The sequence below is a fragment of the Taudactylus pleione genome, unplaced genomic scaffold (genome assembly GCF_031769625.1).
Source record: "Taudactylus pleione unplaced genomic scaffold, aTauple2 ptg001017l, whole genome shotgun sequence".
NCBI classification, from domain to species: domain Eukaryota; kingdom Metazoa; phylum Chordata; class Amphibia; order Anura; family Myobatrachidae; genus Taudactylus; species Taudactylus pleione.
Genome location: NW_028285418.1, coordinates 551,203 through 577,788, shown reverse-complemented (window position 1 = coordinate 577,788; position 26,586 = coordinate 551,203).

Genomic DNA, 26,586 nt, shown 5'->3' with positions numbered 1-26,586 from the left:
TAAAGGGAATATCTAATTTAGGAAATTGAATAAAGAAATCAGTGTATTATGTGGAGTTATGGAAGAATTATATAATTGTGCTTATAGAATTTTTAGATACTTCCTGTTTTTATTGCTTTTTTCTTTAATTCATTTTTGTGTCTTTTGCTATGTCTACACAGGAAATAAACAATGCAGCAACAATTATGATGTCATTTCCAAGACTAGTAGTTGTATGACACATTGCCTGGAACCAATAGAAAATCAGGGGAGGTACAACTAAGGGAGGGACAACAGATTTGACACTTTCTAAATGATAACCAATTTAACTTATAGACTTCCTAGAGGACTTGCACAAATATACATTTTGTGGTATATTCTGACTGTTCTGTAATTAAACAGACAATAAACAGACAATAAAAAAAATGTGACAATTTGTGGCAGCAGCTATTGAAAAATACTTGTAAATTCACACTGATATAGTTGTTTGTAGATCATTTAAATTTACAGAATTATAATTTGTTAAAAAAATACTGCTTTACCATGCCTTCAGTTCATATTTAGCAAAATGTATTTTTTATGGCCACATCATTATTACAAAATCATTGTTGTGTTTCAAAGTAATGCTTGGTCATGTTTCTACATCTTGACAAAGCTACTTTTGTTTTACAAAATTTATTTGATGGCTCAACTACATATTCTTAGCACCCAGTTAAGAAAAATGATTATATGTCTTGTACACAAAAATGTATGATTTCTAAGCAAAATATACTGTTGAAAAAAAGTGTAAAATGTAAAAATGTTGTATAACAAATTAATTAAATCAACATGACACTAAACACAGAAAACATTACTGCAAACTTTTAAAAAAAAAAAAAGCAGCAGCAAACTCCCGATGAGTACCAAAGTGTTACCTTCTGACATTCATGCTCATTAATCACCTCTATGCATTAAAACTTTGATTTTGGACTATATGTCATGACTTTTCTATTCCCAAGATTGCAATTACATTTTTTGATGACATTTTAATAGAGAAAACAATTATCTCATGCAGTAGAATACAATACATACACTTGAGACAAATAAATAGAAACAGTATAAATATCTAAAATGTGTTATTATTTTTATCCAATTCTTGTTTACAGATAAACAGCTGGGAAATGCTTTAGAAACTCCATTTTGATGTTTGGTTACATGTTTGGGAAGTCATTTCTCTGTTGGGATATTTTCATAGATTGTCTGCCAAACTTTCATAAATAATCAATTTAGAAAAACTAAACAAGAAGAAAAAAAATGCAAGCTAAATAAATATCAGTTATAATCTGCCGTTTACTCATCTAAATAAATAAATGTTGTTATATTTACTGACAATAAATAGCAGGTTAATCATATCCTCATTGTTAACTCTTCAGAGCAAGAAGGAACAGAGGGCCTGATTCAGAGCCGCTCGTAAGTGGCCGCTCGTTCACTCCGAGCGATATTCGCACATCTGCGCATGCGTATGGGTCGTAATGCGCATGTGCCAACCAGTCAGTGCGGTCGTAAATCGTGTGTTCGCAAAATAGCGAGTGCCTGCTAATTTGAGTGACATTTTTGAGGCGTTTGTGGGTGGTAACAGGGGAAGGTGCTTGAAAACGGGGAGTGAAGATCCGAACGCAGACGTGCCAAACAGTCAAAACGGGCGTTTTAAGGGTGTGCATAATTAACAAAGCAGCGTCATCGACCACGTCACTTGGTTGTCTCTTAGCCTGAACTGTTCGCATGATTGCGGTAGGAAAATCCAACCACAAGCACTGCGAGCAGTTCAGATGCCTTTCGATGTACTCGATTAATCAAATAAATAGCGGAGATGACGTAGGATGCGAACGGCCAGGGGGCGTCTTTACAAAATAGCGAGCGCATGTTTCGTTCGCTCGCTCAGACATAGAGGCGTCAACAGACCGCAAAGAGCGAGTGCTCAATTTAAATAGCTGGCCCCTTTTTCTGAATGAGCGAGCGCAAATAGCGTCCGGCTCTGAATCAGGCCCAGTATTTGGAAGATATTTTGGAAGAAAAAGTAAGGAAAATATAAAAAATTATAATAAATATAATGGTTTAATTTAATATTGTTTCATTTAATATATTCAGCAGTAGGTGAGCATTACCCTGTCTGTATTACACTCTTTACATTATTACATATTTATATCATTAGCATTAAAGCAGCTGCCAAGTAAATGGGTGGGGGCTGTGAACAATAGCGCTAAGGTGCTGTATAAATGGGTGTGACTTGGGCAGTTGGCAAAAAATGACTAATGGTAGTAGTAAGTAATAAATACAGAAAATACAAAACATTATAAATAGAAATACATATTGAAATTGGAATTTTAGTTTCCATAACCTGTTCTAGTCTGCACACATTGGAAAATGATATTAGCTACTGATGTAAAATTGTGCAATGTGTACATTTTATCCATCTTTATTATCTACTTCTAAGCCATAGACACACACACTGGTCTAGTTTAGTTGCACATGTCAGTGGCCACAATGTAAAAGAAAGGCCATTCAACTCATTGGCCCAATAGCTGGATCCTGTTAGAGTGCTAATTTTTCAAACACATCTCTTTAATATATCCCTACATGATACCCTTGATGAAAATTCTCAAATACCCTCATATTATGAAACAGATGTACAGTAGCTAATGCTTCAAAGTATCAAACTGTTGATATTAGTTACCCAACAAAGATACAGATGTGCATTTTATTTCAAGGAATATTAAGGGTTAAACATTTGTGTAGGGAGATTTTTGAAAAAGAAACAAGCCAGAATGGTATTGGGGATCTCTGGAACATTGCAAGAATGTTGATCAATCTGAGTCTGAATCTTTGCTAAGAGTAATAAAGCTATATAAGTAACTCAAATACTCCTGGAAATACTCAATATGGGAATATCCTTCTCACCCACCAATAACTTAGATTTTAATGGCAGAATGATTTATACCTTTTTGAAAGAACTTTTTTTGAACAAAGCCTATAAAGATGGAAGTAATAGTATAGCTATGGAAGTAATATACATTTGACAAGTTTCTCTCTTGGTCTTTCTCCAATTATCGATCCCACAACACAATGTATTTATATGAAATATAGCACATATAAATTATACTCTAGATCTCGAATAGAGCATGAAGATCTTACCATACATTTATTCTTGAAAATTATAAAAGACCAATCTTAAAAATAATAATAATTTGTTTCAGGTTATTCAATTTGTCACCTCGAGTTTTGAGACCTAGATGTTCCAAGATGCAAATTAAAACTGAGCATAAGGCATGCAAATAATCATAGTATAAAGGAATTTTTTTTAGAACTGTCAGAAATACCAATCTGGGATAACATAATTATAAAGCCATCAGACAAGATCAGGAATATCATACTTTGACTAAGGATAAGTATTTAACTGAATTTTTACACAAAGATATTACTTACTATAATAATTTATTTTTTTAATCCTACAGCTATTTTTTAAGAAAAATTACCAATACTTAATAAATGATAAATTAGTAAAAAGTGCAATGAGCAAAATTTGACTGTGATTATTTTTGGACACCTATTCCAAAAGTTCCACCTTTTTATATACTCCCTGTGATATATATAAAAAGATAAAATGTCTTCAAATGAGACCTAGGTATAGGTATAGACAGTCTTACAGAACAGGCATAAAATTTTATAAATGGGCAGTTATTTGCCCTCATATATGTGGGATACTTTTGATGTATGAATAAAAAATACAAGATTTTGTTCTAGGTCAGAATACATAGCTGGCGACATATATAGTAACAACATAAAAATTTAAATTTATTTCATTTCCCATGGAAGGTTATTCATACAGGTACTTCAACCTGTGCTCCTACCTATGCCAGTGTATATCTGGGAGAGTTTATAGATAAACTAAATGACAATGATGTTAATTTAATTAACTTAAAAGTTTTTTTTTTAAATGTCTTTCTAATAAATTATCTGAAAGTGGCAGATGAATGATGGATATTTTCTTAGAAACATGATCACAATCAGAATTCTACTGTCTAAAGGTTCTGAGTTCCTACTTATTTTAAAGTCAGTTTCCAAAGGAGAATTGCTAATTTTAAAATAAAATTGTTCATGCCACAAGACTTTTGATAAAAGGGCATCACAATTTAAACCTAGATGGAAATCTGGAAGTTGGAGCAAAAAAGTAATTAAATAAGCATTCAAATTGTCTAGAAGATCATACATTTTGTATGTTCCCTTCTCATTGATCTGAGGAAGATGATAATAAAATAAGATCTGTGGAGATATATTTTTAGGAATGAAAAAACATCAAAAATATAAAAAAAACATTGATCTGATATACAATCAGATACTGATTTAACGGTAGTAGTGGAGGATAGAATCTCAATTTAGCCAAAAGAGTTTTTACAATATTAAAGAAGAGTTGGTTCAAAGCCATTGCTTACGGAAAAACAACCTTTGTACCTAAAAAAAAAACAATTATTTTTGTTATTTGTGATCATTGCTGTGTTTGCTCATACTATAAAAACCAGGAAGTCTAGATAGATTCAGGAAGACATTAAACATTCTATCAATTGCAAAGGGTGGGGAGATATCTATTGTCTATTTTGTTCATGCAATAATAATACATGACAGAGAGTTTGATACGAGGCTTTTGGAACACATAGTAAACATTTAAAATCTAAAAACCTTTACCAGTGTAGATAAATCTTTTTTTAGGGAGCACAGAGCCATTATTAAGGATATGCAATGGGAAAAACACGTAAATATGTCTTCAGAAGAGGTGATTCCAATCAAGATCTTTTGAGGAGACAAAATTCATTGCTATTCACTGTTACCCCTCATGAGCTAAATGAAAATCAAAACTAAGTTTTCTTTTTATTTTTTACAAACAAGATTATGATAGGATAAATTACTTAATTGCATTATATAAACTACATAACACTATTGTATAGATACGCTAAGAAACATTGTAGCCTAATAAGGGAGCCAATTTAAGCATAATTTGTAGTAATTGATCACTTTTGATTGTGATGAACACCAAAAAAATATATTGTTCACTTACCTGTCGCTTACAATGATTCACTTATGAAACAATATACACAGTCGAATAGGAATAATAGATCATATTATTATTGAATATTCATATGAGTGCTCTTATTACATTTTATGTGGTAAAAAAATACTACACACATTTTAAACAAACAACTATAGTCATTAGATGTTTAATACAATATATTTTTAATACTTATTACTTATAAATATTGAATATTAATAGTATTACGTGTTTACGAAAGGCTAATTATACTGGTTATTAAACAGAAGTGAAGAATTTTTGAATGGAGATGCCTAATTACTTTCCTATTTCTAGGGATCCCTACTTTTTGTCTAAGTCCTAAACTATTTTCTAGTGCTCTGAATGGACATGTAAATCAGAACTGTATTTACAAATAAAGTGAGATTAGACATTCAACAATCTTTTGGTACAATCACATAATGACAAATTATTATAATTATTATTAGTAGTAGTAGTAGTATTCTTATTATTCTCATTATTATGATAGACTTGTAAGTCGCCAAAATGTTCAACATGGGCAAATAATGGGGAAAAACAGGATATCCATAAATCAGCTATGTATACAATAGATACAACTATAAAAAAAACAGACAGCGCACTGTTAAAATATGAGACCATTGAATAATAACTGTAATCCGATGTACCAAAAAAACAAACCCACATTTATTAGTGCAATATTTGCAAAATAGTATGGGTGGTATCTGTGGTAGTAGGACAAGATCCAGAGGCATCAGACTGATTTTATGTTGGGGGGCAATACAATCATTCTGACACCACCCCCACACTTACCTGTTGGACTGTGTCCTTGTCGTGATGCAGTCCCACACCTACCTGCAAAGCCACCTCCAGTCCCAGCAGCCCACAGCCCACTCCGCCTGTTATTGACGTAGTCAGCCGTCACTATCGCTGACTCTGCCCTCTGATTGGGTAGAGTATGCTGCTGTTCCTGCCTTGAGTATAGGACCTCAGCCTAACCCTAACCTCCCCCCCTAGTCCCTAACCCTACCCCCCTAAGTGCCTAAACCTAATCCCCCGTCCCCGCAGCTTAAACCTAAGTCTCCCAGGGGGGGTGTCTAAACCTAACCTCCCCCTGGGGGTGCCTAACCATAACCCCCCCTTACCCTAGCCTAACCCTTCCGGGGGGTGCCTAACTCTAAGTCCCACCCAGGAGCCCCTAACCTAATCCCCCCCCCCCGCAGCTGTCTGCTCATGCATCCCGGCTTACCTTCGTTCGGTATGCCGGGCGTCGGGCTCCCGACGTATGTATAATGATAGGCGTCAGCATTTCGACACCTCATTAGACCCCCTGCCAGGATTTGATAGTCGGGAAGCTGGCGGTCGGCATTTTGACCGTCGGCTTCCAGAGTGCATCCCCTTAGAGTGCTCCCCTATTCAGTGCACTGCAATCTGTTTTATTTTCCTAAGGGGGCGTGGCCACCCTCCCACGTTTAGGCCACGCCTGTTGTTCATGTAAAAGATAAAGTTGCAAAAGGACCTTTATCCAATTAAATAGAGCCGGACAAAGAACTGGATATATACTGTACCAATACGATCCTTAACATTTTTATCGCCATAAAAACATGAAGAACACACCAGACTGTGGGGTCTATTTATTGACAAATCTGATATGTCCCTAAAAATAAACACCCCTTATATGTGCATATCGTAGCAATAAGGAATATTTACTGCAACTGCTTTACTATTGGAGTAAGACCCAGTACTCAAAACTTATGAACTGTCATGCGCTGTATGAAAATTTTGTGATGGTCATCGCAGTTACTACAGCCCACCAGAGAGGGATTGTAAGATGCCACTGTGGTCGGGCTTTCCCCATAGGGAACTGGGGGCTATTGCCATCTGAAGATGGCGATAGCCTCTGCAGACAAGTCCTGATATGCTAGTATTTGGTATATGTTGTACTGTAATGATGGTGGCACTATACTACAGACATTTTTTCATTTTTGGCTTATAATGTTGAACATCTGGCAGTCACAGAGAAAAATGTTGCCTATCCCTGTGATTGGATGTGCTGCTTGACCTAAAATAATAATACCATTGCTGTAAATGGATATCGGTAATCTGACTCACAAATAATGTTTCTAGTTGAACTAACCATAAAGATAGAGAACACACTGTTAAATGTGGGTGTTTCTGTCAGGAGTCTTCTAGATTGGAGATCAATTCAATATATTTCAGAATGATTACAAATGGGAGCAGTCAGTGCAAAGATGTATAATAAACGAAACATCGCCAAGACAAAAGGATCAAAATGTAGAAAAGCATTCGCCAGTAATCTTTAATTGTGCCCTCCCTATAACAAAATGTTCTAGCCAATGTGTCTACATTTGAATGTGGGAGATGCAAATAATCCCAACATGCAGTCAGTGAACTGTCCAATGGCTGGCACAGTGATTTCTATGGAAATTGTGGGAAATCTTTCTTCTTATAATCACTCCCTGCTTCACTCGCCAGGTATAAAGGACTTGTGTACTATGTGGTCAGCAGCGTGCACGTGTAAAACATTTCTTATGTGTTTCTCTACATTAACATACTGTGGTTACATCCAGGCCCGTCAAGAGGGGGCCCGGTTAAAAATGGGGCGTGACCTAACCGTGGGAGGAGTAGCCACGCCCCCTTAGCTTTAAAGAATAAAAGGAGTTTTGCAGCGCCACGGGTGCAGTGAGCCCCCTCAGCCCGGCGCATAAACAGTGGGGGGCGCGATCAGCTTGATCGCTCCCCCCACAGGCATAGGAGACTGCTGTGGCTGCTTCATAGCAGCCGCGTGCAGTCTTCAGGGCAGCCCAGCACACAGCAGCGTGTGCTGGGATGCTGTGTGATGTAAGAGGGAGGGAGCGGTGCCGGACCCGGGCCCCCGCCGTGCCCCCCAGCAAGCCTGGTCAATTTGTACCCGCTCCCCCCCCTCTCGGCGCCCCTGGTTACATCATGAGAAGGGATGTAGCCAGGATGCCGGTGGTGGAAATGCCGACCACCAGAATCTTGACTCTGAAAGCTGGGCATGGGACTAAAGATAGGTGTCTAAATACCGACAGCTATCATTAGCCCCACGTTGAAATCCTGATGCCCGGCATACCGAACGTAGGTTAGCCGGGCGTCGTGACGTGTTAGCCGCAGCGGGGGGAGGGTTGGGCACTCCCGGGGGGGGACATAGGGTTAGGCATCCTAGGAGGGTTTAGGTTTAGGGTGCGGGGAGGGGGAGTTAGGGTTAGGCACCACTATGGGGACTTAAGGTTAGACAACACCCCCCGAGTCTTAGGGTTAGGCACCTCCAAGGGAGGGTTAGGAGGGGGAGAGGGCAGGGTTAAAGATACTTACGAGCCGGCATCGGGATTTTGATCTGTCGGGCTTCTCTCATTGGTATTTGAACTGGCGGCTTGTAAGCCATTGGTATTTCATACCCAACCCCATGAGAAAGGGGTCTATTCACTAAGCCTTGGAGAGAGTTAAAGTGGAGAAAGATAAGTCCCAGCCAATCAGCTCCTAACTGTCATTTTTCAAACAGCTTGTAAACTGACAGTTAGGAGCTGATTGTCTGGGACTTATCCTTCTCCACTTTATCATTCAGCTTAGTGAATAGACCCCAAAGTGCTTTCCTCTGATGAAACTGCATTATGGGCCTGATTTTGAATGCATTGGAACGATGTTTTTCTACTGCGCATGCATCTAATCCGTTGCCGATCAGTCGATAATTGCACTTCTGGGTAACCCTGTGGTCGCACAGAATGGCGACGGGAACTACGTCCCAAAAACAATCACAACATGTCTACATTTGAGTTGCCACCTCCCTGCGTGCGACATCGGTAAGGAAAGTTTACGCAAGTGCAGTGCGAATCATATGCATGTACAGATTACCGATAATCGCTCAACTGCATAAAAAAATTGGTATTGCGTCCATCTCGAAATCAGGCCCTCTGATGGAGAATCTGCACCTAGCATGCGCCTATGCAAGTTTCAATGGAGCGACAGATAGGTGCATATGGAGACGCTGACAGTAGGCGCCTCAGTCCTTACAAAGTCGGATGCAAGGATGTGCACCAGGGAAGGGCTTTGTAGTGGCATTTTCATAAAGTCGCAGATGCTACAGCGACAAAAGAAGCAGGCACGCAAACGTGGCCTTGTCCAACTCAGAATCAGGCCCTACTGTACGTGATAATAAAAAAATACATATACCCAGCGCTACTATCCCTAAGGTAAGGGAGAAAAGGAGAGATAAAGTCCGACCCTTGTATGTATAATCCTCCAATATGGGGTCAGTCCATAAGTCCTTCTTTTTTAGAGATCCTTATTTCAATGGTTCAGCGAAGTTGCAATCGTCCTGTTCCTTTTAGTTTCCACACCAATATTACTCTCTCAATGAATCGTACTCGAGCCACAAGTTCCTCAAAAAGAAGATTATAAAAGGGAACAGCCCATAGTGTGAATTTATACGGATTTATTAAACATAAAAAGACACAAAAATGGCCGCGTACCAAAATGAGCCTTAAGACCAAGGCAGGGTAAATACACATGGAAAGGAAAGTCACTATCCCAGGTTCAAATCCCCTTTCAATGGTACCTCACGCTTTAGTCCAGATCTCCAGCGGTCCCCGTCAGTCACACTAACGCGTTTCGGCCTGAGCCTTTGTCAAAGACTTTCCTACTCTCTGTGATGTTTGTATTAGGTAAGAAATATTCCGTTTTATGAATGTTCCATTTTATGAATATATAAGTATACCATTCCTCAGTACTAGGTTGTCTCTCAGTGTTTGTCACAGAACTCATTAATAATAGGAGAGAGAAGGTCCTTGTCAGTATTATGGGTTAATGATACACATTATATTATATTGAACCCCAGCGGCAGAGACAACTAATAGCAGCAAACAGCAAGCAGCTAGCCGTTGAGTGATGCCTTGCTCAGTTGTCACAGCCTGGGTAGTGGGTCTTCTAGTCGGTTGGTACAAGGACTGGTGCTGAGTCAAACAGGTGGGAACCAATAAGGGTTAGGCTAAGGCAACATCCAATAAACAATCCAAGGTTTCAGAACACTGCTCATCAGAATAAACCAAAAGTTAGTTCTAGAACAAAGTCCAATTAAATGAAGCCAGATCAGTACACAGGTTATCCAACCGAAGATGTCCGAGGAACAAGCCAGCTTGATACACCGTACAGTCAGACAGAGGGGTGGTCAGGAGGAAAAAGCAAAGGTCTAAACACAGTGATCATGAGATTCTCAATAGACTTCAGGTACTTTGTGACAGGTGAGTTGCCTATCTACAGGCAAAGGGGCGTGTTTCTAGGTCTGGATGAGAGTCTTTACTCTGTGCACTGGTGTGCCTGATGCTGGGAACCGCACTATCCACAGTCCAGGGCTAGGATGTCAAATACTTGCGATCTATAACATCTGGCCAACTTCTTAGAAAAAATATATCCATACAGTACTGTACTTTTCATAACTAAGACAACATGATGTTTGATATAATTATGTTTTAGATTTAAAAAAAAAAAAAAATTCAAATTCATTTCAATTGACCCAAGAAATAATTCTAAACACTGCCTTGTACGACAACATGCTCTTTGCAACTTGACAGAGAGATGGGAAAATTGATTTTAAAACCCCCAAACATTTCTCTCTTACTCTGCACTAGATCACTTGTTAGAGGAATTTACAGCATTGTAATGGAAAATATAATAATGTACAAACAACACCCCCCCACCCCTCCTTAAGTATCCTGTGAATGGCAATCATCATTCTCATCTTTATATGACCCGAGTCAGCAATATCAGCAAAGATGATACTTTTGCGTATATAAGGCTGTATCGCTCTTGCATACTCCATGGTCTGGCACTTAAGCCACCGTTACAGTGGGCAGCACAGACGGTGTAATGGTTAGCATTACTGCCTCACAGCACTGAGGGTTCGATCCCCAGTATAGCCATAACTGTGTGGAGTTTGTATATTCTCCCTGTGCTTGCGTGGGTTTCCACTTTCCTCCCACACTCGAAAAATATACTGGTAGGTTGGCTCCCAACAAAAATTAACCCTAGTGTGTATGCAATGTGGTAGGGAATATAGGGCCTGATCCAGCAAGAATCGCAGATGGTAATCGGCCGATTGTTGAGTCCTGTGCATGCATTCGCGAACTGTCCACTGCGATCGCAGTGACTATGCAGACCCATCGCAGAGTGATTGACAGGAAGTGCAGTTTGTGGGTGGTGAAGGGGAGGCGGTCGGCGAAACGTAGGTGTGTCAGTGCGATTGAATGCCATTGCAGGGGCCACTGCAATGCCCTACACAGCCTGAGGCCTCATAGCGTACAATGAAGTTAGGCTGCGATGGTACTCGATTGTACCTTGTAGTCTTGCTAAACATTACGGATGTGTGGACGTCCTTATGTAGTGCTGCGGAGCAACTGCCCCAATTTAGAGCACTTTGGGCGGAATTCAATTGTTTTCGTGGCCCGCATCTCCCATCTAAAGTGACAGGAGTTCGCGGGACGCTATGCAATTGTTCCAGATTTTCATGCTGATCGCGCCCAAAGTGGTCGGGTTTAGCCGCGTAAAGCAGCTAAACCCGACCAAAGTTCTGGGCACGATCGTGGATAGTGATGTTTGGGCGCCCACATTGAATCAATTGAATTCTGCCCACAGTCACATGCCTGCATTTTAATAAACTGAAGTGTAGCCATGTGTATGTCTTATATGTCCAAATTTACATGGTGGATTTAGCGTCCTTGCACTCAAGACCTGACTCCGAGATTTACGCTAATACAATCGCCGCTGCATTCTCTCACGGATTGCAGTTGCTAAAATATGCTAATGCCTCCCAAAGCACAGCCCAGTATAGGGACGCCCGCTGCTGCCTTCTCATATCAGTACGACGACGTGCAACAGCGCAAACATCGGTAACATCACCGCACATCGGGCAGTCACACAGCATGTAAGTCATATCAATTTCAAGGGAAAGGGGGACTGGATATACGTCGCACTGGCAATAAATTTAAATATAAATGATCATTGCCACACTATCTCCTCCGTGAACAAGCCAATATGGCAAAACGCGCGTTTGCAGCAGAGGCAGCAGAATGGTGTCCGTGGCTGCATGACACGGTAGACCCCTACATCAGGTTTTTGTATCCCCGTAGACCTGTCCCTAGAAGCCCTATATTGATTACCGATTTATGGTAACAGGGCAGGATAAGAGTGTCCGTGGATGTTAAACACAATACACAGGGGCCTATTCATTAAACCTAAAAATTCTCTAGAGATAATTAGGTTTAGAACTCGCATGGAGTTCTACCTAATTATAGGTGGAATTCATCATTCCACCTCTCCATAAGTATCTATTACGAAAAGCTGTCATTTTTGCGATGACAGCTTTTCGGGAAATAGATACTTTTCCCTGCCTACACTACCTTATCGCATCTGGAAACAGTGCTGCGCATGCGCTGTTACACCTGTAAAACCAGCGCATGCGCAGCACTGCCTACAGATGCGTTAAGTTTGTGTACCCCCTCCGACCCCCCCCCCCCGACTTACCTGTCCGCGCAGCAGCCTCCGGCTCCGTCCTGCTGGTCTGTCATGTGGTTTCCCAGCAGACCACATGCCAGATTAGGAAAAAAAAAAAACTTTTTTTTTTTTTTTCTAAACTTTCTTGTGCTCTGCTGGGGAGCACACATGTCCGACCAGCCTCCGGAGCCTGAGGACGGAGCAGAGCGCCGGAGGGACTCGTCGGGGGACCTGCACACGCGGATACAGGTAAGTAGATTCTGCTATTCGCCACCTCACAGTGGCGAATAGTAACTGCATCAACTTCCGAAAATTCATAATTTTCGGAATTTGATGAATACCACAATTTCCACATCCCCATACTAATGTATGGGGAGTGTGGAAATTAACGCAGGGGAACTTAACCCTGTGCTAAGGGCCTGATTCAGAGTCGCTCATAAGCGGCCGCTCGTTCTTTCCTACCGATGTTCGCACAACTGCGCATGTGTATGGATTTTTAATACGCATGCGCGAACCAGTCAGTGCGGCCGAAAATCGTGTGCTCGCTAAATAGCGAATGCCTGCTATTTTGAGTGACAGAATGAGGCGTATGTGGGTGGTAACAGGAGAAGGTGCTTGAAAACGGGGAGTGGAGATCCGAACGCAGGCGTGCTTAAAGGTCAAAACAGGCGTTTTAAGGGTGTGCATAATTAACAAAGCAGCGTCATTGACCACGTCACTTGGTTGTTTTATAGTCAGAACTGCTCGCATGATTGTGGTAGGAAAAACCAAGCACAAGAATAGCGAGCAGTTCAGACGCCTTTCGATGTACTTGATTAATCTAATAAATAGCGGACATGACATATGATGCGAGCGGCCAGAGCGCGTTTTTTTTAGAATTACGTTCGCATGTTTTGTTCGCTCATTCAGACATAGAGGCGTGAACAGACCGCAAAGAGCGAACGGTTCATTTAAATAGCCAGCCCCTTTTTCTGAACGAGCGAGCGCAAATAGCGTCCGGCTCTGAATCAGGCCCTAAGTCTGTTCATGAATACCAAAATAACGTTATTGAAATGTCCTTAAAAACTTTATTTTAGTGTTGATGAATAGGCCCCACAGTGTTTAAACTTTGCAAATAGTCACACCTAAAGGCACTTGTTGGAAGTTTGATTATTGTCACAGCACGTGGTTTATACGAATGTAAGCTACATGTTGTAGTTGATTAAATCATGTCATAGTGGAAGATTATTGTGAGTATTTTTGTATTTTGACCAACATGTGTCATATTGTATGCGGTGAACTTGTGACATTAGCAGATTAAGGTTGTTATATGTGCTATATAAAGGCAGAATGGATGTATGAAATACCTATGTTCTATTAGTGTTGTAACGGAAAATTTCCCCTCGTCACAGATTATCTGTTCAAAGGTTTTTTGAAGGATGGCAATTTTGTTACAACATGCAAATTCGTATATACTGGAGTTTGTTTCTGTCTCCTTGAATATCCCTGATAATGCCATATACTTTAAACTGTGAACTTGTACTAGACACACAGGGCCTGCTTCAGACCCGCTCGCAAACGCTGAGTGCTCGCAAGCGGGTCGATGGTGGCCCAGTGCGCATGCGCGAGACTTAGGATAGTGACGGGCAAACCGTCACTATGGGTCCGGGTCTCGTACCAAAGGGGGCGTGCTGTTGATGTTGAGTGACAGCACGCCCCCTTTGGTGGGCGTGCCGGGGATGTGGCTACCCAGACGGAGGCTGCCCAGACGGACAGCTCGACCCCTTTGGAAAGAGACCCGCTACGACCGGCGCTGTCGGTCGTAGCGGGTCTCACGCATGCGCACGAAGGAGCTGGCTCCCTCGTGCGCATGCGCACTGGACAAACATCGAGGTGGGCGTGCGGTCGTAGACCGTACGGCCGCCTCTGAATAAAGCCCACAGTGTGTACCAGTGTGTACCAGATTACCACAGTGTGTACCAGTAGTTTTTCTAGCATTCAAATATGGGTTTTGTACAATAATGTGATTATTCTTATTAATTATAACATATTAAAAGTTATATTTTAAAATTATAATAGATTTATATTTTTAGAGTGCTCACCAAACAGAGGGTCTCATTCATTCGAAGGTATCCAAATGCGCATGCGCACGACAGAGGCTGCTCCGTCGTGCGCATGCGCGAGACCCAGCGAGCGACGGGGAAGCCGTCGCTCGGGGTCTCGCACCAAAGGGGGCGTGCTGTCGATGGTGGGCGTGCCGGGCGTGGCTGCCCAGACGTAGGCGATGCCATGGGAACGCCTACCGTCTGGGTCCGGCCCCACTGACATCACTAGTGATGTCAGTGGGAGTGATTTTGGCTCTGTTAGAGCCAAAATCACTCCAGGGCTTGCGGCAGCGAGACCCTACCACAGGGTCTCGTCGCAAGCCCGATGGTCGCGATGGTCTTGACCATCGCGACCATCATCATGGATGCTTGCATAAGCTGTGGGTGGTAACCCACAGCTATGCGAGCGCCCAGTAGGACGCACCAAAAAAAAAAAAAAAACGCCCTGATTCAGAGCGGGCGCTCGTTCAGAGCGTCCGGCTCTGAATCGGGTCCAGAGTTCTTTTTTCCCTTTTTCTAGAATGTAAGTCATGTCTGACCACCCGCAAACACTGCTCCTCTCCTGACACACTGAGAGGTCTCATTCTGTGGTGGAGAACGCAATGGCTAATTTATGCATGCCCATGAAACGGCGTTTAAATGGTCAGACATGCCTGCGTTTCTCTAAGTAATTCCTCCGTCACCTTCCCCAAACACTGACTACCTGTCACTCACCTTGTGAGTGGCTCCTGTGTACGAGAGCAATCGCAATGCAATCGCTTGTTCTGCAAAAATGTCAGGTAGAACAACAGATAGCACAAGAACAACAGATAGCATGTGTCATAGCATGTGACACAGGGAATTACACAGGTGTAACAGCGGTAGGTGTGATACACTGTTTGTGGCAGCCTGTACTCAGTGGTATAGTGTACTTACTGGCATACAGTAAGGCACCGTAGGGCTCTATGGTGGTGAAAGTCTCCTAGTTCGATCTGTCATTCTGGACACTAGGGGGTAAAGACATGCAGAGACGCCACGCATTAGCTCATTAGCTCATGTCATGTCAGTACTGGGGGGAGGCAGTACAGGAGCGCACTCCTTCCAAAATAATGTTCCTGATGCTGCTTGATCCTGACCCAGTGATTTCTGAGCTTTGATCATCCGTTTATCTGTACTCTCCAGCAATCTCAAGTTGTCAGCCCTACTGTGCAGACAGCCTTGTCTGGCACCAACTAGGGGCAGATCCGAGGGCTGTGACCTGCCGACCATTAAAGCCCAAAACTCCCTATGGGGGCTCCCGGGTGAACACAAGTTGCCTGTTAGACTCTGCCGATGTTACGCTTGATTGGTGACAGTGAATCCTCTAATCTCCATGTATACTGACCCAAACTCATGAATTGGCCAAATACTTACTGTACCTAACTGCTGTGTGCATAGTTACTACTGTACAATCAAAGATATAATCAATGAACCCTATTTCTAATCATTGATAATAGATCCCAACCAGTGTTTTCTAAGCTAAGGATGTCACTGCTCGGAATGAGGCCCATGCCAATTAATACTTGTGTAAAAGGAGGGCAGTGTGAGTTAAATGTTGCAGTTTATTGCAGTCTATGTTGGCACCTTTCTGCTTCTGTCAGCTTTTGCTCGGTTGGTTGACTTCGGGAAGCGGAGATCAGTTTTTCCTCCTAGGAAATTCTATACTTATTGGATGTCCTATCAAAGGCACCTTACATAAACTGTAAACACTCTGGTCTCACTGGTCAAACACAAGCTCTTGGCTAGCCATCTCCATTCTCACAAACTTTATCCTAGAGGAAAAGGGCATAAAAGCATGTAACCCAAACTCCGTTCCCATATCCAGCTGATGAATTTAGCTGAGCACTGTGCAGGAGTGTACGGGTCCTAGTCTTACGCTTGGGCTGATGAAAGCCCTTTTTTATTAGTGGCATGAATCAGACAGTATGTGCAGTCAGCTGTAGTGTGACACCGGGGCAGGATAGCCACGTGGCAATGGATCACATTTAATAACTTGCGGTTAGCTGTCATAAACACTTAATTTGACATATAACACTGCTTTTTTTTTTACTTTTCCAACAAGTCAGTTCTCTGGGTGCTGAGGTGGTTTGCACTTTACTAAACAGATTTTATCACTGATGCCCTGTATGTTAAGAGATGCCAGAAAGGAGGGTGGAGGTTGTGATTTATTGAATGAATGTTGGTTTATTTAGACGCTTCATCGGGGAAAAGAGAGCTAAAGTGTGAAACGACGGCACGTACAGTATTATTGGCGCTGCAGCCAAAAAGCTAACAGTGATTAACAACAGTGATTTATATCAAGACAAAAAAGTGCATCCACCCTGCAGACCACTTATTCATCAATCCACTGTTGTGAAAAGCAGGAAAAAAAAAAAGATTGCTGCTGGTCGGTAACTTTGTCATATGTGCAGACATAGGGGCCCACGCAGAGATGAATGCACGCCTGTTTTTTGCAGTGCTTACAGTGCCTTGCATGGGTATGCAATCGGGAAGCCGACTGCCTAAATACCGGCAGCCGGCTTCCCGACTATCATATCCCGGCAAGGGTGAAATGCCGGGCGTCTAGATGTAGACGCCCGCATTTCCCCGACGTTGGGAGACCGGCTCCCGGCATCCCGATCGTAGTGATGCCGGGCGCCGCGAGCGGACAGCCGCGGGGGGGAGGGTTAAGTTTAGGGCTCCCGGGGGGGACTTAGGGTTAGGCACCCCCCCGGGAGGGTTAGGCTAGGGGGAGGGAGGGTTAGGGTTAGGCACCCCCGGGGGGGACTTAGGGTTAGGCATCCCCCCGGGGGACTTAGGTTTAGGCAGCGGGGAAGGGGGTGGGTAGGGTTAGGCACTTAGAGGGGGGGATTAGGGTTAGGCACTTGGTGGGGAAGTTAGGGTTAGGCACCCCTAAGGAGGGTTAGGGTTAGGGGGGTTAGGTTAGGTTAGTAGATACTCACCTATCCATGATCGGGATTTCCAGCGCTGTCGGGCTTCCGCTGCTTCGAACTCTGCTCATGTCGGGCTGCCGCTGACGGGAATCGAACCCTTGTATGTGTCTGCACTCACTGGCGTCACTATGGGATGAGATGTACTAAGCTTTGGAGCAGTGGCGTCCCCACCTTAGTGAACACCCGGTGCGTGGGAAGCCTGTAGTGCGTGCCGTGAAGATGCATGCCTGCAAAGAGGGGGCGTGGCCTCATGGGTAGGGGGTGGGGCCACACTGCCCAAACCCCCGTTTTGTCCCAGAGGTGCGGACTGCCTCCAGGGACCAATTTGTGTGCAGTGACGGCTCCCTCACTGTGTCAGGAGCCAAGTGCTGCACGTAATGCTACAGTGCAGCACCCGGCTCCTGTCACTTCGATAGCTGCAGCTGTTGTTGACGCACGCACAGCACTGTCCCTGGCTGCCGGAATATGCAGCCAGGGGACGTGCTTACAAAAAAACAATAAAGTTTTCAATAAAGCAGCTGGTGTCGCTGGGGATTTCTAACTGGCACATGCACAGATTTACTGCAAAGCGCCAGTCAGACACCGAAAGAGAGAGAGAGTTCCTGGGTGGTGGCTGGAAATTAACACAAAAATAATGGCATCTCCTGGGCATATTATGGGAGTATCATGGGCGTTAGTGAAAGCAACTGCATCCGTAGACACACAGCCGATCCACAGAGGCCATGTTCAGACAGACAAACTGCTCCTGGTGCAAGTGTCGATGGTGCGCCAGTGGTGTTCGAGTCCCTGATCACCAGGGGTATTACAGCATGTAAAGCCGCTGAAAGTGGGCATCTCAGGACTTGCTCATTCAGTCACAGGGTACTACACCAGGGGAGGGCTGATACCAGCATTTGCATATTACCGCAAACGCTACTCCGACAACAGACGCAAGAGGAGACGCAGCAGCCTCTACCTCCTTATTACTTGTATCCCCTTTGCATGTTTTAAGGTTTTTATTATATTGGTTGAAACCTTCATACAAACGTGTTACAGGAAAGTGTAATATGGGTCAGGGTGAAAGCAAAGGGATCAGGCTGGACTTCCGCCACTTCTGACCACACTGGAGGCAGCGACTTACAAAGTGGTTACAGCGCAACAATTCCAGCAAATATATCTCCTTTTGTTACACTGCTCACAGATTACATTCTCATTACAGCAGACATTCCGGTATCACGGACGCATTATAAGCTCAAGTGTGTGAAAAGCCACATAATGCAGATGTTTTCACTCAGCCAAGATGTCTTTATTTACATAATAATGTATTTTGGTAATTGTTTTAGAGAAGAGGCTTACATGTATTTACAACCTGAAATATAATGCAGGTGCTGGGCCAGAATCTTATTGGGTGCTGTAATGGAAGTGCTGCCATTGTTTCATCTACAAGGTAGGTCAAGGCAGAGATCGCTGCTTGGAGACTGGAACTGGATGCAATGCAGACTTTAGTAGAGAGAGCTGGATATTGAGCAAACGTATCCAGGTAAAAGTAGTATCCAACATCTACGGTTATTCTCAGCTTCTCCCGCTTGTCATCTTTAACTAGTGGAGTCAGGCCGGACCCGTTATCAAGGAACTTTGATTTGCTTTAGGGGGACGCCCTCAATAGCAGTAGAGGTTGGATACCACTTTTACATGGATACGTTTGCTCAATAGAGCCTATACCTGGAGGTAATATACTGACTGTTTATTTTTCCATGTGCTTATGAGGAAATCCTGAAAACAAGACCTTTAATGAATTGTTACCAAGTTGTGCTTTTAGAATATACCACCTAGGCAAAAGGAACCTTTAATTGCCTAAACTGCCATTAAGTCTACACACATGCTCTATCCTACTTATTAATGTATTGGTACCTAATTCCATCTCAAATTGTGATGTTTGTACGTCAGATATGGATCATGACTTGATTTAATAAGCGTTAATGATCCAACCTTACTCATCCTAGATATTACGTAGATACTGAATGCTATAATTATACAAGGTGTGATATTTATGATGTTTCAATAAGATTATATATGAATAAATACTAATTGAAACTTGCACTCCAGCGCAGAATCTGTTTTCTTTATTTAAGTACTAAGAGGCTGAGCCAGGTGTAGCCAGGGTGCCCGAAGAATGTGCATGCTACGGCGCCCCCTCCCTCTCAAGTGTTCCAGGGAGGAGGCGGGTCCATATGGGATTAATGTAAGGTGAAAATAAAGATTAGGGGCAGCCCCCTGTCGTAGTGCCCATATGCAGTGCCCCTGTGTGCCACAGGAGAGAACACCCTTATGCAGGCCTCCAGTAGTGCCCCCAGTAGTGATCCCCCCTATGCAGTGCCCCTTGTGCCCCCAGTAGTAAGCCCCTTATATAGTGCCCCCAGTAGTGGTCCCCCCTGTGCAGTGTCCCTTGTGCCCCCAGTAGTAAGCCCCTTATACAGTGCCCCTAATAGTGGTACCCCCTATGCAGTGCCCCTTATATAGTGCCCCCAGTAGCAGTCCACCCCCCATGCAGTGCCCCCAATAGTGGTAACCTTTATGCAATACCCCTTAAACAGTGGCCCCAGTTGTAGTCTCCCCCCTATGCAGTACCCCCAGTATTGCCCTTTATATAGAGCCCCCAGCAGTGGTCCCTCGATGCAGTGCCCCCAGTTGTAGTCCCCTCCCCCTATGTAGTGCCCCTAGTAGTAGTCCCCTCCCCCCTATGCAGTGCCCCTAGTAGTAGTCCCCTCCCCTTGTAGTGCCCCTAGTAGTAGTCCCCCCCTTATAGTGCCCCCAGTAGTAGTAGCTCCCCCTTGTAGTGCCCCCAGTAGTAGTCCCCCCTTGTAGTGACCCCAGTAGTAGTCCCCCCCTTTGTAGTGCCCCCAGTAGTAGTAGTCCCCCCCTTTGTAGTGCCCCCAGTAGTAGTAGCCCCCCCCTTTGTAGTGCCCCCAGTAGTAGTAGCCCCCCCTTTGTAGTGCCCCTAGTAGTAGTAGTCTCCCCCCTTTGTAGTGCCCCCAGTAGTAGTAGTCCCCCCCTTGTAGTGCCCCCAGTAGTAGTCCCCCCCTTGTAGTGTCCCCAATAGTAGTAGTCCCCAGTAGTAGTAGTCCCACACCCCCCTTGTAGTGCCCACAGTAGTAGTAGTAGTCCCCTTGTAGTGCCCCCAGTATTAGTAGTCCCCAGTAGTAGTAGTCCCCTCCCCCTTGTAGTGCCCCCAGTAGTAGTAGTCCCCTACTTGTAGTGCCCCCAGTAGTAGTAGTCCCCAGTAGTAGTCCCCCATCCCCCTTGTAATGCCCCCAGTAGTAGTAGTCCCCCCCTTTGTAGTGTCCCCAGTAGTGCCAGACCCCCCCCCAGTAGACACACGTAATATAAAAAACAAACAAACAAAAAAACCACCTGAATCCCCGCTGCCGCCATCCGCTCCTCCGTCTGTCCTTCCCGGGCCGGGCCGCTCTGCATTATGGGAGAGACGTCATATGACGTCATGACGCCTCTCCCATTGCCCACTGCGGGAGCTGGAAGATGGAGCGGCTCCCGCAGTGGGCGCAGCAGCAGCTAATGAGAGTCTGACAGACTCTCATTGGCTGCTGATTACAACAAACACACAGCTGCCGGAGCCGGCGGCTGTGTGTTTGTCACTTGTGTAGTGCTGACTGAACTCCGTCCGGTCAGAGCTACACACGCGGTGCAGTCTGTGTCACAGACTGCCCACAGCCCGCATGACGCTGCGGCCCGGGGGGCACATGGCACCCTGCCCCCCGGCCCATCCCGCCACTGCTTATTACTAATACCTGAAGGTTTCCTTTTTTCTATTTAGAGCCCCATTCACCAATATTGTGACTGCTTGATATATGTGTATACCAAATAATAGATGCAGTAGATTAACAAATTGAGACACAGGACGGGCAACTAATTTATTTTATTAAAAACAATTAAAAATCATACATTTTCACAGACACCTATCACATTTTCACTTTATATCACCCTTCCACCTTGTAATCGATATTTCGCTGATACTGCTGCTAATTGCCCCAATATTTTTCATGCATACCCAATAAAGTTTTATCTTTTTTATGTTAATAAATAATCACATGTGCGCCACACATTAGGACAATTTCTTTCTTTTGTTCTCTTCAAGTAACTTAGTGATTAACAACAATTGTCAGATGGCAGCACCCCCAGCTTAAACATCAATTATATATATCATAGATGGGGTTCTCTTACAGTTACATATAATGTGTGCATCTGACCTTGAATCAATCACACGCATTTACTATCGCTGTGCATGGGACTAATTGTATGAAAATACTGTAGGAACAATCATGAAAAAGTTTATTGTTCCTCTATTGTTTTTAATCATTTTCCCTGATGTAATACTTAAAACATAAACCATATTGTGCCAATTTGTTACAAAAAGAAATCCCTATGTGCTCTGTAAAAAAAACAATATAAAACTTGTTGACAAGGAAACGGATTCCCATTTAAACTGAAACAGTGAAAATGGGTCTGGTCCTGAAGGAGCTATAACATGCAGCTTTCAAGGGCCTGAACGTGATTTTTGTTTATATGATGGAAACAAATGTCATCTTATTTAAATGATGCAAAAATTAGTAATTTAGGGCTAAATTTAGCTTTAAAATCCAGGCCAATTTTTGAGGTTTAATAAACTCAGACCTGTGGCAAAACTGCAGAGAACCACACATTAGAATAGAACATTCAATGAGTATTATTATAAAAACCCTGGATTTACTAAGCAATGGCTTCCAAACCCGTTGCAACCCCACCTAATTAAATGATTTGCCTTTTGCAGGTGAATTTGAAGAAAGAACTGCATAGGTCAATACAATCAACAGGATCTGTGCAGGCTATTATGACAAAAAAAAAAAAAAATCATTAAAAGTTTTTTTTAAAATGACGTTGGGATCCTGTGTAATGTCATAACCAGCCCATGGCTTTTAAGATTAGTCTGTAAGTAAAAAATATGTGTGTGGGGGGAAGGGGAGTGGCATGGGGTTTCCCCATTTTTCACGCCCATCACTAGATTTTAATCAGAAAGCACAATATTACAATCAATTTAATTTGAATAAGCCAATACATACACAGTCCACTGTCTGACCAGATATTACAAATATAACTACAAACTATTCTAAGTAATTTAACTTTTAAAATGTAATTATTGTAACAATTTGTCCCCTAAGATTGTCTGATTCTATCAAATACACCTGCTAGTGGATGAGGCTGGATATGATTTGCAGAAAAGTTAACTGTTTTAAGAAGTACTGTATACCACTGGGTTAATACAAAAAATATATATATATATTTTTAATAACGATAGTATCATTAATAATAGTAATAATAATAATAATAATAATAATAACACCTATAATATGTATTAATGTTAATTGTTACAATTATTATCTATTTTAAAAAAATTTATTTAATTTCTATAAGCCAATATAATTTTTACATCTAAATGTCTGAATATCAAATACTGTATATGTTGATGAAGCTAAAACATATTAATATAATACATAATACAATATTTTAGTCATATATTACATTCTAGTTATACATTCCCTAAACATTTCCTGGAGTAAATATTGTATATGAATCTGTATTGTAAGAATTTATATACATGTTGTAGCAAAAGTCTCCTTAAGGGGTCTATTCAGCAATGATTTTTTTTTTACATAAAAAATGCAAAAATCATTATTTCCGCATTTTTAATGTAAATCCACTATTCAGCAACGAGTTAATGGAGAAGATAACGCAATTATCTTTTCCATCAATTCCCATCTCGCAGAGTACCGCACTGTAGGGATCAGCCATTGATGTCTACAGTGCTTTAATGCTTTTTGTTATTCAGCAAAGCGAAAGGCGTTAAATTACTAGAAAAATCAGTATTTTATACTGATTCCATCTCAGAAAGGCGTTATATGAAGCAAATACATTAAGTTCCCTGAAAACCGCAGGGACAGAGGGAAATTTCCCATAAGTCCCTGCAGCATCTTGTATCTCCGCCCAGTCTCCGTGCCTGCTTTGTAGTGACCACCAACGATGGGGGGCATCCACTAGACGATTTTATTCCTGTCCAACCTCTTAACGATTTTCCCTTGAAGTTTCCCTTGAAATATGATCTTCCACTCTGAACAATTTGCAAAAGATTTGCAAAAGATATGCAAAAGATTTGCAAAAGATCTAACAATAAACTATGTTGTTTTAATCTGTGATTGAGAGCTTTCAGCTATAGTGGGCAGATAGTGGTTCATCGTTTGATCGTTCAGTGTGAACGATGTGTAAACGATGTGTAAACGATGTGTAAACGATTTGTAAGCAATCAAGTGAAATTGACCTGCATGTTCAGTCGATGGAGGAGACGATCAAACGACCAGCGGGAGCGCGCATCGTACATCGTTAGAAACAATTACTGCACGATTTGCAAACGATGTTCAAACAATGTTTGAACGATTATCGAACGATTTTATCATTAACGTTCAATCGTTCAACTTTATCGTCTAGTGGATACCCCCCTTTAGAAACAATCTGCCTCTTTTTTTTAGAGAGTTTGATGGTCAATATAATTGGGATTTATACATCACACCAATCTGGTAATCAGTGAAGTTCTCCAGTGTTTTTAATGTTTGCACAATTATTACTCATTGGAGCGCCCTGCTGCAAATAATGGTTACTGTTGAAGGGAGATAGTATAGCAGTCTGGAGTCTCAATAATATCAGGAAGAGATTCCAAAATGTAAATATATTAGACTAGCTCACAGCACAGTCAGTTTCTTCAAAGGCATGCCGTAATATAGTCAGTGTTGGAGCATTATTTAAACACCAAGGGACCAATTACTACTCTCAGCTTTTGTTTCCTATTGAAACATTTAAAAAAATCAAACAAACATTTACTACTCCCAATCATATGTATTGATATAAGTGGCCATGTTTGTAACTCAGTGTACATAGATAATGGTTGTAAATTAATATTTTTTTCTGTCGATTAAAGTCTACTGTTTGTCGATAAAACCCTAAAATGTATCAATATAAGGAGCACAGAGAAGACACTTAACATTAAAGCTGTTCGGCTGTGTGGATTGCAAACTCTACCTTTCGTATTAATAATTAATATTACTATTACACATTACTAATTACCATATTTTACAGTTACATCAGTAGAAGCTATTCATCATTTTCTCATGAAGAGATCGAATACAGTGACATCCGGCAGAGTACCTTAGTAGGACTAATATTATATAATAATATTTTAACTCAATGGCAAATATATAAGCATGATCTAGGCATGGCTATGGGGGTATCCTTTGTGCTGAATTACACAAACTCCAATAGGCTTAATGGACCTGTTTTTTGAAGAAGATAAAAATATTATATACATATATATATATATATATATATATATATACTCTTTATCAATGTTACGTAGATGATATAATTTTTATAGGATGTGAAAAAAACTTAGCAATTTTTTCAAAATTTCGACCTTAACATATATGATCATTTGAGACTAAAATTTTACATTTTACAAACTTCAATTCAATTTGCAAAGAAAAAGAGACCCTCCAAAATGACAAAACAAAATGCAACAATTTTGCATGCAAAACATTTCTAAAAAGTTAAAAGTCAAGGGGTGGAGAGATTATTTAGTATTAACTTCAAAAGAGATTTGAAGTCATGAGTTTTTTTTCTTAAAGATAGCCCACATCATTATTATACAAAACTATTTACAATATTAAAACCCAATGCACATTATATATTTCTCAAAAATCACAAATAATGTGATAACTTTATTAACAAATTATAGTATACCAAAGACAGTGGTCGTAGTGAGTACTGACACTTCTATTGCTTCAACAGTAATACTACCAAATTTAATTCACTTACATTTTCCATATCAAGACTTTTAAATATCTACTTCCACCACTGCAAAGTAGCAAATTGCATAACAAATATCATGTTATAATATTATGGAAAAAAAATACTGAACTTTATACAGAGGAAATCATGCACAGTATATAAAGGAGGAAGAAATGAGGACAACATTTTGATTCCTAACTTGTACACCAAAAAGAAACTTTAAAGGACTCTCACTCCAAACATCTCTACCCCTTCAGGTGGTCTTTAAGGTAACAGAGGAAGTCAGAAATGCTGACACCGATCTGAGACCAAAGTTTTTATAGTATCTCAAATAAGAAACAAGAAAAAAAAAATAATATATATATATATATATATATATATATATAGAAAAAGAGAGAGAGAGAGAGAGAAAGAGAAAAAGAGAGAGACATTGTATAATTATATGGAATGAATTGCAGCACACTTCAGTAATCCAGTAAGCTATGCTTTTCTTTGCCGATATAATAAGATGTATTTGGGCGTGACCGAGCCAGATGGAAATTGAAAGAAATATTATTAGAACACCAGCAGGAAATTAGAAAAAGATAACATTCTGAAAAGCATTATGTGTAAGTAAAACATGACAATAATAAACAACTCAGAGCAGATATTCCAGAACATGGGCCAACTGACACAAGAGGACATTTTCCGAAGGCACAGTACTGTCCGTTTGCACAGGTGCAGTTTGATGACCACACAGGCGCGGTACGGTGGTCCTGGGGTCTAAGATGCAAATTGTGAAAAATATGCCCATTTATGAGTTGGCCGAGGCAGTCCACGATGGATGTCATCTAAGCAGTGACATGCGGTGAGGTAAATGGCTGAGGGGGAGCTGGCTGGTATCAGAGCTAGATTTACACATACCTATATGAACCCGAGGGTTCATGTGGGCATTATACAAAGATGCAGCAGTATATAGTGCTGGAAATTTGCTGAGTTTTGATCAGGGATGTGTGGAAAATATTGACAGGGGAGGCAGTGCCTCACCTGCAATACACTTTTCACTCCAAAGTTTTGTCAATAAAAATTATTAGAATAATACAAAGATATTTATAATATGTTC